Genomic DNA, 17,212 nt, shown 5'->3' on the forward strand with positions numbered 1-17,212 from the left:
GCTTAGGTTAACCAGAATGCCCATTATCCACCCATCTCTGTCCTTATATTGTTCCCCTAAAGTTAAAGGGATATCTCTGTAAAATAGTATTGACACTCCCTTGTTCTTAGTGGAAGCATGTATTGGAACTGGACAGGGTACTAGTATGAATGCAATCTTTTTACGTTCTCTTTTTTCAAATGGGTGTCTTTTAACACCAATATTCCATACCTTAGAATGTAACCATTTCAGCACGGATTGCCTTTTATGGAGGAGTTCAGACCCTGGGCATTCAACGTTAATATGTTCACCATTGACATGAGACAGAATTAGTAAAACGTGCATAGAAAGTAGAACACATATTTAATTTCAGCAAACCTGGAGGGCTGCACTCATCATCATCGCACCTACGTCATCCCCGACACTGCCCCTGAGAGACAGAGGTAAAAGTTTATTCCATCTCATCTTCAGCAAGTTACAGTCCATCCCAACCACACCAACAATAAAGAGACACTATTTCAAAATAGAAAAGTTAACAATCCACTGTAAAATCATAAACAGCAAAACAGTAGATAAAGGACTCCATGCCAGAATTTGAGAAGTCCATGTTAATCCCACCATCATTGACTATCTCCAAAAGAGATAGATATGGGCTTTCCAGATGTTAAACACGCTCTGCTAATTCGTCGTGTCAATGGGGTACTTCTGTGAAACGGATACAAGAAACGCTTGAGTTAGTTTTGTGCGAATGCGCATGAAGTGAGAAGTCTGAAAATGTGGCTCCTAAGGTAACTTACTGAGGGTTGTCCATGATGCGATTTGGGAATGTTAACCTTAACAACTAAATGGGTCATTATTTCAAAGCACTCGGGGACATGTCAGAGGTTGGAGGTTTGTTACACGGCAGTTCGCTCATGAGTTTACAGCATGAGTTTGGTAATACTTGTGAATATGTAGTGACTTTGTTTGGTTTTGGAATTTGGGGGGGAAATGCACTGTTGGGAGGGCTTGTCATTCTTGTCTTGTTTTGTTCTCATGTATGGTCTATGAGTAAATTTGGGATAGAGAGGGAGGTGGGGCTGATGTGGGTTACATGATTTATTTTTTACAACATCAAGTGAAACTTGCATTGTATAGTTGGTTTAATTATTTTTCCATTTGTTTCAGCAACCCCTGACGAAGATCACACATGGCTCGAAATGCATTGGGTGGAACAAAATGAGCCAATTTTTTAATGTTTTGCATACACGTGCCGCTGTGAAAAGTCTGGAGGGACAGCAGGAGGCATTTAAAAATGTTAAATAAAGCATCAACGTGGAACCACGCTGTCTCTGCAAGTGATTAAAAAGCACCAATTAACTTTGGAATGAAGCATGGGAATATTATTGGTTTACTTTTGAAAACATTTTGATTACTTATAAAGAATGACTTATTGTGAGGAAAAATTCCTGCATTCAGCAGTGCCACGGAGAGGTGCGCCATGTTACGTACCTGTTTTGCATACATGGAATACTTCTGACATGTTTGTCACTACCGTATCTAACCAAGTTTACTCTCTTTACAAGGTATGGCCAATGTCTTTCAAATATTCCTTAAAAACTTGTTGCAGTTCACCTCTCTGATTTTGCTGCACCCCCCCTCCCGGTCACTTGTGGGGTTCCCCAAGGTTCCTCCCTTTCCCCTCTTCTTTTTAATCTTTACATCCGCCCCCTTATTTCTTCTCTTCTCGGTCTGGGGGTCTCTGTGTATAACTACGCAGATGACCTCCAGCTCGTCTTTGATCTATCTTCTCCTACTCACTCTCTCCCCAAGTTCAGCTCTACTCTTGTCTTTATCTCCCAATGGATGAGCTTCAATCATTTGAAGCTCAACCCTGACAAGACAGAGCTTGTTCTCACTGGTGGCCCCTCTAATCCCTGGTCCTCTGCTCATTGGCCCCTTTCCTTCGGTCCTCCCCCCTCCCCAGTCCCCACTGTCCGGACCTTGGGTATTAAGATCAGCAATGATCTTTCTATGCATGCGCACATCAGTTCCGTCGTTTCCTCCTGCTTTCTTTCCCTCCGTCTTATTCGAAAAATTTCCCGTTTTTTTTCTGTTGATGCCCTCAAAGCCATCATTTCTGCCCTCATCACATCCCGCCTGGATTATGGTAATGGCCTGTACGTAGGCATCCCGGCCTACGAAATCCGCCGGCTCCAGGCCATCCAGAACCAGGCTGCCCGTCTTGTTTTCCGTCTTCCTAAGTTTTCCCACATCACTCCCGCCCTTAAATCCCTCCACTGGCTCCCCGTTCACTTTAGATCCCAGTTCAAACTTGCCTGCTTGGCTTTTCGGGCGCATGCCTGCTCCGCTCCTCTCTTCATTAATTCTTTAATCTCTTCTCATGCCCCTTGTCGCTCTCTTCGTTCGTCTTCCCTTTCTCTTCTTCACGTCCCCCGCTTCCGCAAATCCCGCACCGGCGGCACCCGCTTCTCGGTGCGGGCTCCCCAGATTTGGAACACTCTCCCCCTCTCCATTCGCTCCATTCCCATCTTTTCACACTTTCGCAAAGCTCTAAAAACTTTCTTCTTTCTTCAGGCTTTTCCCGACTAACTTCCCCCGGACCCCTTGGCTGACTTGGATGTGTTCCTTAGCGCCAGGAAGCCGCTTGGCCGTAGTGCGCTCTAGAAATACTTCTTTCATTTCATTTCATTTCACCTTTATTTTTAAAGTTTTCGATGTCCTATAGAAAGTATCAAGATCAAAACACAATGATCAAAACAGTTGCCCAAATCATGTGCCCCCACCACCCACTATGGCCCGGTATAATCCAAGATCAACATATGTATAATTTTAGAAAGAAGCAGTTAGTCAATACAGCAAGCACTAGATTAGTGTCATATACAGGCGATCCATAGGTGGCATTCAAGGAATAACAGATAGCTCTCCTAGGTTCAGTCATCAAGTAAATCTCAATCCCCCTCATCCATACCATCATCCACCTCTGACTCAGCGTCATCATCCATAAAAAATTCCTTTCATAAATTCTTGTGCAAGAAGCTCTATATTTCTCTCTGGCAGTGGATACCTGGAGTTCCGTCTGCGGCATTTGTTGGTCAGATGTTGTACTCTGTGACAGCATGTCAACAGCCAACTCCCATCTGATTTCAAGGATTGCAGGAGATCTTTCTGAACTTCCTTTAGGGTTTAATGCTTATTGACTGCTAATGTTCAATGCTCATTTGGAAACTGGTCAAAATGGGAACTTATGAGCAGCACCGACCCCAAAGCCCATGGAGATTGCCTCAGACCAGGTTCAAAGCAGACTCCCACAAAGCACTCATCCTTGGCCTGGTCCAAGAATTAAATCCAGTGCAGAAATATCTCTGCTCAAACCCAAACCACATAAACTGTGCCATCAGCTGATGCTCAAAAGGGGCTGCAGCAGATCAGGTCCCCAGCGATCCCCGAGAGTGAAGCTAACGCCTCAAACTGCTGACAAGCATGGCCAATTTGACTTCAGTTTCCCATGCCCTGGGCAGAGGGGCTGATGTGTCCATAATGAATCCCAGAGAACAACTTGACCCTTCTCCCCCAGCCATAGGCTGAACGTCATGATGACAGAAGAGCACCAACCAGAGCCATCGGCGGACTGTTATTGCTGGTAAATACCCATGTTGAGCCTTAGCACGGAGTTCAACAGAGACATCTCTTACCGAGTCTGTGCTCTAGCTATGCCCCTTTGTTGACGTTTTTTACTTTGCAGTTTTTTTTAAATCTCCTTTTGATGAACCAATCCCTCCTATGTCTTCTTAATTTCCTTAATATCAGTTTTGCTGCTAATTTATTACCAAACAATTTCGAACATTGGTGCGTAGATTTCCTTCTCCTTTGCAAAATTAAAAGTGTATTCAGTCACCTCTATTGTGATCATTGTAAATAAAATCTCAAACAGTACAATTCTAATCATCCAGTTCATTAACGATCCGTCTCCATCCATTTATGGATCTTAATCCTAGTCCAATACTACTTAAAAAAACTTTGAGATATAATAGTCTAATCCAGTCGGGATTCTGAAGAGACAAAAACCTTAGTATGTCTACTAGGGATATCCTGTATCATCCATTTAATTATCATGAAGAGTTTGGAATTCTCACTCATACTGAGTAAGAAATGGCCCTGGAATAATGTGTACTAGGGGCACCGCTACATAAGCATGCAGTTCCAAAATATACGCATCTCTGCTCATGCACAGCTTGCATCCCCTGGAAGCCCTACGAAGTAAATGGGAGACAGACTTGGAGCATGATGCCTGCGGGAGAGGCCTACAGGTAGCTCCGAGAGGTAGATAGCTGGGCGGGATTCGGCTGGTATAGCTGTATGTTTCTACAGTGCATACTACATGAGAACCTGCCTCTACAAGATGGGGAAGACAGACAGTGACTGCTGCGTCAGGGGCTGAGGACAAACAGGGACCCTGATACACACCTTTTGGGAATGTCCAAGAATAGGAAGCTTCTGGGAAAAGGTGGAATGGAAGGATCTCTTTATTTTGGATTGTTCCCTAACCCTCACTCCACAACTGGTGACAGTGGGCATCCGGGTGGAGAAGACCCTAGGCAGATACAAACTCCTCTGCTGTAATGTGATATTAAAGGTGCCCAGGAGGATTATAGTGAGACACTGGGAAGGGGTAACAATACCCACAGTATCTGAGGTTCCCTCATGTATTTGAGAAAATGTGGACCCCATGGACAGGGACTGAGGAAGACACAGACCAAGAGGAGGTGTGAGGGGGGACAAGGTGGGTGGCAACGGCGAGACCAAACCTGACTGACGGGGATCGCAGGGCTGGTGATGGAAGGAGATGGTCGAGATTAGAAGACAAGCTCTTTTATAAAAAGACACGGTGACTGCAGAAATGTGGAACCCGCCGGATGGAGATAGTGCTATGTGCCGTATTGCAGATACTTTATTGTTGTACGTTGATGGAATGGAAAACTTAATAAAAGATTATTGAAAAGAGTTGGTAATTCTCAATCATGTTTGCAATCTGATTCACCCACTTTCTGATATCTCCAACACTTTCATAGAAGACTGGGTTCTGGGATGATCCATGCCTCTTTCAATGATTACAATACCTCATCTACCAGTAGCAAAAGAGTACATATTGGTAGATTTGAGGGTCTCTAGTTGGCAGAAGTAGTTACCTTTGACCAAATAGGGACCCTTGCGTCTAGTTAGGGTAAGGGGGTACACTCCTAAAATAACCCCTGCTCACCCTCTTGGTAGCTTGGCACGAGCAGACAGGCTTATCTCAGAGGCAGTGTGTAAAACATTTATGAACACATACAGTAACCCAGTGACAACACTACAGATGGACATCACACAAGTTGTATTATAAAAATTAGTATTTTTATATAGACTTATCACAAGACCACAAACAACAAAAATCACAATACTGTACTTAAAAATAGTAGAATTCGCTTAGATCTCTTTAGATGAAAAATGCAACACTTTGAGTTGAATGTACCTTACTTAAGATGTGTAACGCTATACAATGAAAGTGTTGCAGGGAAGGTGATGCGTCGGTTCCTTACACGCAAGAACAGTGATGTGTCGGGTCCCTACTGATGGGCGGGCGGCTCGAGCTGAGGCAGGCTTGGTCTAGGAGCTGCCCCGACGCCCTGAAGAACTCCAAGATGGCCGCCTGGTAGGAGCTCCTGTTAAGAGCTCCCAGTGCTTGGGATCCCACTGCGGGCTATATCCCCGTTAGCACCCACCGGTCCAAAGGACCTGAACCTCCAAAAGTAACTGGATTACATGCCTACCCGATTGACGGAGGTCTGGAGCCTGGAAAGCCCTGCGATCGCCCCTTATCTGCGCCGGACTGCTCCTGGTTATTCGCCTTCAGGCACCCCCGTTGCGTTGCCGGGGCTGAGCGGTTGGAGGCTCCGGGCCGACCCCTGAGGCTGGACCCCTGAGGCTGGATCCCTTAGGCAGGCTGCTGGATCCCTGAGGCAGGCTACTGGGACGAAGCTGGGAGTCCCCAGACGCACCGAAGAGTGAAGCGGCAAGACCCCCCTGCCGTGAGGATCCCTGAGGCGGGCTGTGGGGACGGGGTTGAGAGTCTCCTGACGCCCTGAAGAACGACTGACGACTCGGGCTGTGGCGGGCTTGGTCTAGGAGCTGCCCCGACACCCTGAAGGCTGCCACCCTGCCACTGCAGTCACTGCACACACCAGGACAGTCCCTGACACCGGACCTACCCCTGAGGCAGGAACCCTGAGACGGGCGGCTCGAGCTGAGGCAGGCTTGGTCTAGGAGCTGCCCCGACGCCCTGAAGACTGCCACCCTGCCACCGCAGTCACTGCACACACCGGGACAGTCCCTGAGGCAGGAACCCTGAGACTGGCGGCTCGAGCTGAGGCCGGCTTGGTCTAGGAGCTGCCCCGACGCCCTGAAGACTGCAACCCTGCCACCGCCGTCACTGCACACACCGGGACAGCCTCGGTTGCTTTGCTGCCTGGGCTGCGCCGGGAGTTGGAGGTGTGGCGCCGCCGCCCGGGGAGTTGCTGGCGTGAGCCCTGAGGCAGGCAGGAACTGAGGGGACGACGGACGACGACCGGAGCTTTCTCCCTAGTTGTGACTCAAGCACTGATAAAGATTGGGGTTTCACTACGAGTGGCCGCCCGCAGCCCTAAAGGTGTGTGTACATAACTTTTTTAACTTTTTTTGTCACTTTTCTACACATGTATGCCGGCTTTCCCCCTCGCTGCCTGGTTTGATCAAATGGTAGTTTCCCCCTAACAAAGTGTTTTTCGTCGACGTGGCAGTCTCTCTCCTTTGGCTAAAATGGTGGGGGCTATAAACTAGAGTAATAAATCGCCCCGCTGCCCACAGATGACCATGAGGCTGCATACCAACTCGGTCAGGGGTCACCTGCACTGAGATATGGCTATCCTCCTCTCTCCTCCTCACCAAGCAGCAACATGAAAGCAGCAACATAGAAGATGGACCATCTTGACCTGCCCATTAACAGAAAGGGAAACTGGACTTGCTAAACCCAATAACAGACAAAGGACTTATACTTCTGGCTCCCTACTGTCCTGTTTGGCGGCCATCTTAGACTAGTCCACCGCTTTGGTGGCCATCTTCGTCTAGTCAGTCATCCTCATTAACTCACACCTATAACTATCCTAAATTGTGATAAGTTGCACCCATCTCACTTTCTATGGTTGTATTGCACTATTTACTACCTCATATTTTTATATATTTATATATATATCTTTTTCTTTGTGTAAGTGGCACCCATTTCCCTGGACTGCACCAATTGCTACCTCCTATATTTTGATTATGTTGGTTGCTCACTAGTGTCACTTCTGTTTCCATGTAACCTACCGTTTGCCTCTATTTTTGTATTGCACCGATTACTACCTCATATTTTTATATATTGATATATGTATCTTTTTCCTTTTGTAAACTGCACCCATCTGCAGCTCACAGTGTACCGATTGCTACCTCATATATTTTGATTGCTCACTAATGTCACTAATGTCATTTTGGACTCTGACTGCTACCTCATATACTCAGTCTGCTCACCATTGTCACTATCGGTACATGTAATTTGTTGTTTGCACTTGTTTTTGCTCCTGGTATCATTATTGCACACCCTCCTACGCCTCCCAACATGGATCTCATCGGCAAACACACCTATAAAATCATCTACCCACCATTACCCAACAAAAAAGCAGCTAAGCGCTTTAAACATAACTTCCTTAGGTCCCACCCTGAAACACCCTTTGTCGACACCTATTTCTCATCGGTGAATGGATCCATGAATATTGACATCATCTTCCACACCACACGAAGAGTCCAATGGAGAAAAGTGTTCGGCACCTTACTCACCGTCTCCTCTACCAGGAAATCCGCGCATTGCTCAACACTCTCCATCACACCATCCCAACTCTTCCCAGGTAGAACCACCATCACTATCTACAATAACGGGATTGTCCTAATTCAATCCACAGACAGGAACCTGGAACTACTAGACAACATGTTCCCCACCTTCAAACAGCACCTCTCCAATCCACGGACCCCCACTCACAGCACCCCCAGTCCTCTCATCCCTAACCGCACAGCCTCCAATCACTACCCAGCTAACATAGCTCAGCCCCAAAACGACACGCACCTCTCCGCTACCCCCAGCACCTTAATCACCCACCCACCTTCTCTAGCGGCCCCACACTCCTTAATCACAGACATAGATCTCTCCCCCTCTACCCCCTGCACCCTAATCACCCACCGACCTATTGTAGCTACCCCACACCTCTCAATCGCAGACATAGACCTCTCACCCATATACACCAGCCGCACCCCATCACAGCTGAGGAACATCCCACAGCTCTCCCCTCCCCAATCAGCGGTAATCAGTCACCCTCCTGATCAGACTGCCCATTGCATACCACCCGTTCATATCCCTCAAATTCCTCCATGCACTAGCGAAGATCACCCCCCTTTGCTCACTCCCGTTATCCCCACCCTCCTCACCCCCCACCACACAACCTCGGCGAACGTCGCAGATGCTGCTGTAATTGATCACCCATCCGATCTCACCTCCCCACACCCCTCATGCATTGACGATTATCATCCCCCTTCACACATCACCAATACCCCCACCCTCCTTACTCCCCACCCCGCTCCTCACACAAGTCGCGCAGAACCCACCTCCCCCACCTTGAGCATACCTCCCGCGTCCCGTGACATGACCAACCCTCTCCCTCTCTCCCCCCCCCTCTCACTCCCCACTACCCCACCCCATCGGCCAGACTCACGGAACACACCACCTCCCTCAACATAACCCCTTATCCTTTATCCCCTCCCTTTCTTAGCCCTCATCCCCGTATTGTCAATCCTGCCCTCTCCAGTCTACATTCATCCCTCAACTCACCCACACCCCCTACCACAAGCGCCATCACTCACGCTATCAACCGCCCCCTGTCCCCATCCCCGCCCCCTGTTCACAAACTCTCTCATCCTTCGAACGCTACCCCACCTACTCGGACCGCAGAGCCCTGCTCCATCGCGCGCACATCCCGTCACATTCGATCCATTTCCCACACCATTACCCGACCCAAACACTCACCCACTGCTCTCACTTCAAACTCCATCCCCAATCCAACACTGGACATGATCATCTCCACCCTCCTACAAGTCAAGGAAGAGCTCCATACCATCAAAGAACTTCTTCTCACACACCCCAGGCACCCACTTCCCTACACTCCCCCGCCCAACAAGGACTCCATTCGCCCCTCAAACCGTCCCACCCTGCTCTCCCCGCGCTGGCCCTCTATCCCTGATCGCAAGGCCACCAGCCGTCCCCGTCGCACCCTAAACACCCTTTCGGGCCGAGACTTACACAATCTCCTCTGCTCTTATGGCCCAGGTCCCACAAAACGCTCACCCACAACACACCCCATACCCACGATTCGCACAAATCCCCTCAGACCACCCACACTGAGCAACAGAAGTTCTGTCCCCTGTAATCTTAAAAATGTCCCCCTCTCCTTAGAACATTCTCCCACCCTCCTCACCCCTAGACTAAAGTGTATCCTGCTCAACTGCAGATCGGCCCGGAGACACTCCTCTGGCATCGCGGAGCTCATCTTATCAAGGGGCGTTGATCTAGCCATTCTGACTGAAACATGGTTAACTGAAACATCCACACCTATAATGGACATTCTAGTCCCCCCCAACTATCGCATTATTAGACTCGACAGGAATGGCAAGACGGGCGGGGGAATCAAATGCATCTACAGGAGCAACCTAGCTGTCACTGAAGGCCCCTCCCCCTCCCTCTCCTCCTGCCAACTCATCGGCCTTGAGATTACCAGTGAGGGCAAACCTGTGTGCTCCCTTCATGTTATTTACCACCCACCCGGTGACAACTTCATCTTCTCCCAACAATTAATGGACACGATATCCACCAACGCCAGTCGACAGCTCAATCAAATTTACTTGGGAGACTTCAACCTCCACTGGAATGACCAGAAAGACACTGTGGTGAAGAGCCTTAAGACGTTCCTCGACGCGCTTGACCTCACCCAAATCTGCAACGGTCCGACACATGAAAAAGGCTCTATCATTGACCTCATCATCGCCAAAGAAGACTCTACCCAACTAGTCGCAATCGAACCATGTGACTGGTCAGACCACCACATCATCACCTTCTTCATCAACGAAAAAGTCAAACTTAAACCGGCGCAACCTGCCAAAACCAAGATTTGGAAGAGGGACTTGAAGAACCTTAACCCAAAGTCCTTGCCTGCCCACACAGGCAATCTCCTTCTTCCCCCGACGGACGTCTCTGATGTGCATGCACTGACCAACCTCTACCTAGACTCCATGTCTTCAATAATCAATGAAGCCGCACCCTTGCAATTGAAGAGAGTGTCCAGCAAGAACTCGAACCCATGGTACGATGGCAGACTCAACGAAGACAGACGTGTGATGCGCCTAGCTGAGCGCGCGTGGAGATCGGACCCCTCAGCACTGAACCTTAGAACGCTCAAGAGTAAGAGAAACGCCTACTTCAGAAAAATCAAACGCGCAAAATCATTATTCTTTAGCCAACAGCTGGATCAAGCTAAAAACCGACCAAAAAAACTGTTCGAGTTAGTCAAAACCCAAACCAAAATGCAACCTCCACAACCCAACAACTTAACAAAGGCTATCCCATGTTGCGAAGACTTCTCTGCTTTCTTCAAGCAAAAGAACGACACTATAAGAAGCGATCTCAGCAAGGATGCACGTCAATTCGCCGGCTCCATATGCATAACTAACACTCATGCTAAAAACAACGCTTCATGGACATCCTTCGACACCTATTCCGAAGAATCAATTCACAAGCTGCTGGTCACCTTGAAACCCGCCAATCATCACACAGACCCCCTACCTGCCAACGCTGTTAAAGTCCTCACCCCCCTGTTCCTCCCACTCTGGACTAAAATCATCAACTGTTCCCTGCAACAAGGGCTCATCCCAGACTCCCTCAAGATTGGGCAAGTCACGCCTATACTCAAGAAACCCACAGCTGACCCGGCAGACCTAAATAATTATCGTCCTATCACCAATATCACCACTCTAGCAAAACTGTTAGAAAAATGCGTGCAACTCCAACTGACAAAACACATTGAGCAGTTTGACCTCCTCAACTCTCACCAATCTGGATTCAGAGCAAAGCATAGCACGGAAACGGCCATGACACACATAATAGATGATGCCCTCCAAATCCTTGATCACAATGAGTCTTGCCTCCTCATCCTTCTTGACCTTTCTTCAGCATTTGATATGGTCAAACACGAGAATCTACTGGAGCTCCTAAATACCAGAATGGGCATATCCGGGACGGTTCTCAAATGGTTCACGTCCTTTCTGCACAACCGTTCTCAGAGGTTCAAGATCAACAACTCACTGTCCTCGCCTGTGCCAGTAACACTGGGCGTCCCGCAAGGCTCCTCCCTATCCCCCACATTGTTCAACCTCGTCATGGAACCACTCACCACCTTGCTCCAATCCTCTAAGGTACATTTCCATATGTACGCCGATGACACTCAGCTCTACCTCAAGCTTCAATCCCCTGAAGACATCAAACTGCTGAATGCCACACTAAGAAACACCCAAGCTTGGCTGGCCGACAATCACCTCAAACTAAATGCTCTGAAAACTGAGTTCCTTCTGATCTCTCCTCCTGCGAAAAAGGCCATCACCCAAACCTGGCTCAATCATCTAACCGCACTCAATGTCCAACCCACCATCGTGGACTCAGCGAAATCCCTTGGCATCACACTGGACTCCAATCTCGACATGCAGCAGCATATTAGCATAGCAACTAAAGGAGCCAACTTCCAAATCAACACGTTGAGAAAACTCAAACCCTTCCTACCACCCAAGGATTTCCAAACTGTGGTACAAGCCTTAGTCATTCCTCGCATAGACTACGGAATTGTGGCTCTCAGCGGGCTCCCCCTGACAACAACGGCCCCCCTAAGAGCCTCCCTGAACGCGGCCGCGAGACTCATCACTGGCTCAAGAAAACACTCGCATATATCCCCTGACTTAAAAGCCCTGAACTGGCTGCCTATTGAAGCCAGAATCCAGTTGAAAATTGCCTGTATGACACACTCGGCCGTACACCACAAGGCACCCAACTACCTCTCTCATAAGCTGACCATATCAGGAGGCTCAAGATCCAACAGAAGCACAAACACTCTCCTCCTGAAACCACGGAGATTCCGGAAGGAAAAAACATACAAACGCTCCTTCTCTGGAATGGCACCTAGGATCTGGAATGCACTCCCGCCAGAAACCAGGCTTATCCCGTCCACTATACTCTTCAAGAAAGAGGTGAAGGCCATCCTTATGGCTAAATACACCTAAACACTATTGATACTGGAACAATGACAGCATTTGGCTCCCACATTATCGGCCTCAATAACCTGCAACACACCCACTACTGACTAATGCTCTGCCTTCAACATTGTGTTTACTCACCCTCTGGGGTGCTATAATCTTATCCTTGTAGACACTGTACGGTTTCCATATTATTGTTTCTTGATTGCTATTACTCTGTATACGCTTGTATGATTGATACCCTATTTTTGCAACTCACTGTCTACGGAATCTCATATTGATTTAAGAGTCTTGTCTATCCTACCTACTGTTTCTGTAAAGCGCTCTGATATCTGCAAAGATCTTGTTCGCGCTATATAAAACTTTAAAAATAAATAAATAAATAAATACTGATGCATAGCGGATGCATCGGTTCTTCTCTGTGAGGGGAGGTGATGCGTCAGTTTCTTACTGCGCTTCCGCGGCGATGCGGCCCTCAACGCCGTGATGCGATGAAGATCCGGTGCAAGGAAACAAAGATGGGGTCTTCTCTTGGATTTCTACCTAGTTCCCTGAGTCAGTTAGGATTATAAAATGTAATAATCAAACCGCCCATTGTGGCCTATGGAGAACAGGTAGCCTAGCAATAGTGAAAAACGAAAATGGCTGTAATTCACTATTAGGACATGCCACACACATCAGGGCTTGTCCTAACTTTTACCTACAATGCACCCTGCCCTTGGGCCTACCATAAGGTTGACTAATATGCAGAAAAGGGAAGGTCTAGGGATTGGAAGTGGGTGCACTTACCCAGTCAACATGGCAGTACCAGACTGCACACAGGCTCTGCAATGGCAGACCTGAGACACACTTTTACAGGCTGCTTCTGTGGGTGGCACAACCAGTGCTGCAAGCCCACCAGCAGCATTTGGTTTACAAGCCCTGGGCCCACGCAGTGCACTGTACTAGGGTCTGACAAGTAAACCAAATGAGCCAATAATGGAGTCACTAATCCATACATCAATTTATAATAGGGAGAGCATATGCACTTTAGCACTGATCAGCAGTGGTAAAGTGCCCAAAGTCATAAAGCAGCCAACAACAGGTTAGAAAAAATACAGGATGAAGGCAAAAAGTTCAGGGATGTCCTGCAAAAAGGGCCAAGTGCAACACATATTAAATGGGCATCACCATTCACTATTACTCAAACATGGACAGCATCAAGGTGAGATTATTTAGGCCATAGTTCTACTATGATCTCATACCCAATTAAGTAGCAGCACTGTGGACATGACCTAATGAACAAGACACTAAAGAGAGCTCTGCAATGGTTAACAATGAACCATCTGAAACTAAACGCCCAGAAAACAGAATTCCTGCTAATTTCACCGACAAGGAGCCAATCTGATGTTAAGGAATGGACTAAATTGGTGACGGCGCTAAATTGCGCCCCGACACTAGTTAATTCAGCCAAATCACTAGGAATTACCTTAGATGAAAACCTCGACATGAAAGACCATATGAATTCAATGGCCAAGAGCGCCCGCTTCCACTTAAATTACTTAAGAAAACTGAAACCCTTTATCTCAGAGTCGGATCTAAAACTGGCTATCCAATCACTAGTTATCTCGAGGATCGAATACGGCTGCACCACACTAGCTGGCCTACCGAAAACATCCACAGCACCACTAAAAGCCTGCCTCAACGCAGAGGCAAGACTCATCACGGGAACGAAGAAATTCGATCATATATCTCCTCACCTGAAAGCACTAAACTGGCTACCCTACGAAGCCAGAATTCAAATGAAGATGGCCTGTATTACACATAAAGCGGTTCACTACAACACGCCTAGATACCTAGCCAAGAAACTTAAGCTATCAGGAGGTAACAGAACAACTAGAAGCGCAAAAGAGCTGCTATTGCGACCAGCCTTTTTCCACAAGAAAAAGACTTACAACAGAGCATTCTCTGGAGCTGCCCCCAGAATCTGGAACTCACTCCCGCCAAGCATCAGAAAGATTCAAAATACAGTATCATTCAAACGAGAACTTAAGAGCCACTTGATGAGTAAATACCCTACATAGAGATACCTACGGATTACTGAGACGATCATTTACGCTACCAGAGGATTGTTCTCTTCATGAATGTTGGAAGATCAATACCTGACATCTGACTGTGTCTATGTACAAGCCGAGGCTAGACACATACTACTACCGCATATACTTGTGAACCTATAACTATATCTCACTGACAAAACTATATAACCTCTACCTCACCTTATTTATTTATCCATACTATCCTGATATGCACTGGAATACCATATAACTCTACCTCACCGAGCTTGGTTTGAGACCAATGCTAATTGCACAGACGTTAAGAACTTATATATCCAATCAAGTCCATTCATTATATTGCCTTCTACCTCATATATATGTTGTTGTTATTATTGCTACTATAATGTCTATTTGTTATTCTTTCCTTGTTAAGCGCTCTGATACCCACGGGTCTTGTACGCGCTATATAAAACACTATAAATAAATAAAAATAAATAAATAAAACTGTCACGACCCACAACTACATTTCACATATCTTTTTTTTCATTATTGTTCTTCGTCTCAGGCAAATCTGTGCCCTCCATCCACTCATTCTATTAGTAAAATTCGTCCATCAATCCACACATGGCTGAAATGGCCCACCCATTGACTAACTCCCTGATGATTTCAAATTCGAGGTCTGTTCTAGTAAATTCTTGAACTTTTGCACCGATAAAATATGTTTACAGATGCCATGGCATGCTATGTTAGTTACTAAACTTGTTAAAGGGAATTAAATAGTTCAAGTGTGCTACTACGTATTCAGTGGGTCATTGCACTGGAAGCAAATGTGGAATGAAAAAAATGCATTGTTTGGACCTCAATTTCAAAGATAGTATACTCGTCTCTTTTGGCAGGTGACATGAGGGGACCGTTTTAAACCCTCTTCAGCCTGCGTTCATTCATCTTTTTTTAGCATTTTGCTTATATTGTTTTATCTGGCCTGGGTCCTGTTTTTGGCGAACCTTTTATTAAATAAACTATTGGGAACATTCTGTGTGAATGCCCTACCCACAGCATGTTTGTGTTCACTGTCTGACATGACTTCGGTTGTTCTGTTTTAACAAAATTTGCTGTTTGACACTCTTTAAATTATGTCTTGCGCTTCTGTATCCTTTATCTTTGCATTATGAAATCCTTCCGAAAAAGAAAGTTTCCATAAAGCTCAAAGCTAAGCATAAGCATGAACTCTGTGGAACGCACTCCCTTGCAGACGAGCATTGGGCCCACATGTGCACCACACCTACCTTCATCGACAGAAGGCGAAATGCCTAAAGCTTATCAACAAACCAAAACCACAAATTCTTTGTAATTTTTTTATTTATTATTTTTTTAAAATTTTGTTTAATTATTATTTTTATACAAAATACAATCACTACCATCATTACACGGTTAGCCTCTAACACACATTCACACGACGCCATTTTCTATCCAACTAACGTCACAAATGAGTTGCTGGCTTTGTGTTCTTTCTGTGGAGATCACCCTATCATGCCGTACTCGCAAGAGAACGCGAGCATTCAGTAGTTAGACATAAGTCGAGCCCTGGCGGCTGAGGTGCTTTTTCCGTTCATTTTCTGATATGTCCCTTGTTAGCACCCGTCTTCCATCTGACGCCTCGCGCCTAGTCCCTTCTTCCTGTGCTCAACATACTGTGTCCGCTCATGCAATAAATGGCCATTATGGACCCGGAGGCCAGTGTTCCACAGCAGGCAGCTGTGTGCGGTTGCTATGAGACCGAACACACAACACAGCTGTCACTGATACTGTACACATGTGGCCTCCCAGGGCATTAAGCATCTAAAGAGCAGAGCTTCGAAATGTGAGAGGCGCTTCGATAAATCATCACGAGGGGGTCGTTGCCTTGAGTCTTGTTATACGCAGATGACATCACTCAGAGTAAAATTCATGTTTACTCTCCATGCATGAAACTATTATGTTCGCCAGAAAATATTTGTTTTATAGCGGAAGTGAGCACTCCTGCTGTCTTCTACAGATATGGATACCCACTTCCATGGTTGCGTCATTTGTTTTGGGATTCTGGTAACCACAGCGATGGCTTTGTTCAGAATGTTGCATACGAGCAATGTGTTCAAAATGGAAAACATTTATAGGTCTAAAACTGTACAGCATTTTATTACAAACGGTGGCGAGCGTCACTTGGACAAAGGAACTAAGGGGCATATTATCAAGGGGGTTTATCTCCGCTTTTTTGGCTTTAAAAGCCAAGAAAGCGGAGATAAAATTATCTCCCTATTACCAAGCTGTCGCTAACACCAGTTAGTGACAGCTAATAGGAGATAGCGACCATCTTGGGCCCCGCTTTGCATGTCAGTGATATTTATCACTAATGACATGCAAAGTGGGCGTGCCAAGATGTTAGAGACTGAAAACAGTCGCTAACATCGCTATCTCCTATTACCAACTTTTGGAGATATTCGCGCTAAGCGCGAATATCTCCAAGAGCTAACACCTACCCTGAGCAGTTCTTAGCCATGTTATCCAATGGGAGGTGGATAACATGGCTAAGAGCATTTGCTCGATAATGCATGAATATCGCTGACTTTTCCGATGTGCGGCGATAATTTTTGTCTCTAAACTAGTTAGAGACAAAAATTATCGCTAGTTGTTGGTAATATGCCCCTAAAATCGTTGCTGTCCCACCTGCATGACTCACTCGAGCCAGCACACCAAAAATCACAAGGCATGGGGTGCAAATCGGTATTTGTAGAGACGTGGTATTAACATCGTTCCTGACGCACGACCACCTC

This window comes from Lissotriton vulgaris, chromosome 3_1 (genome assembly GCF_964263255.1).
Source record: "Lissotriton vulgaris chromosome 3_1, aLisVul1.2, whole genome shotgun sequence".
In the NCBI taxonomy this organism is placed as follows: Eukaryota; Metazoa; Chordata; class Amphibia; order Caudata; family Salamandridae; genus Lissotriton; species Lissotriton vulgaris.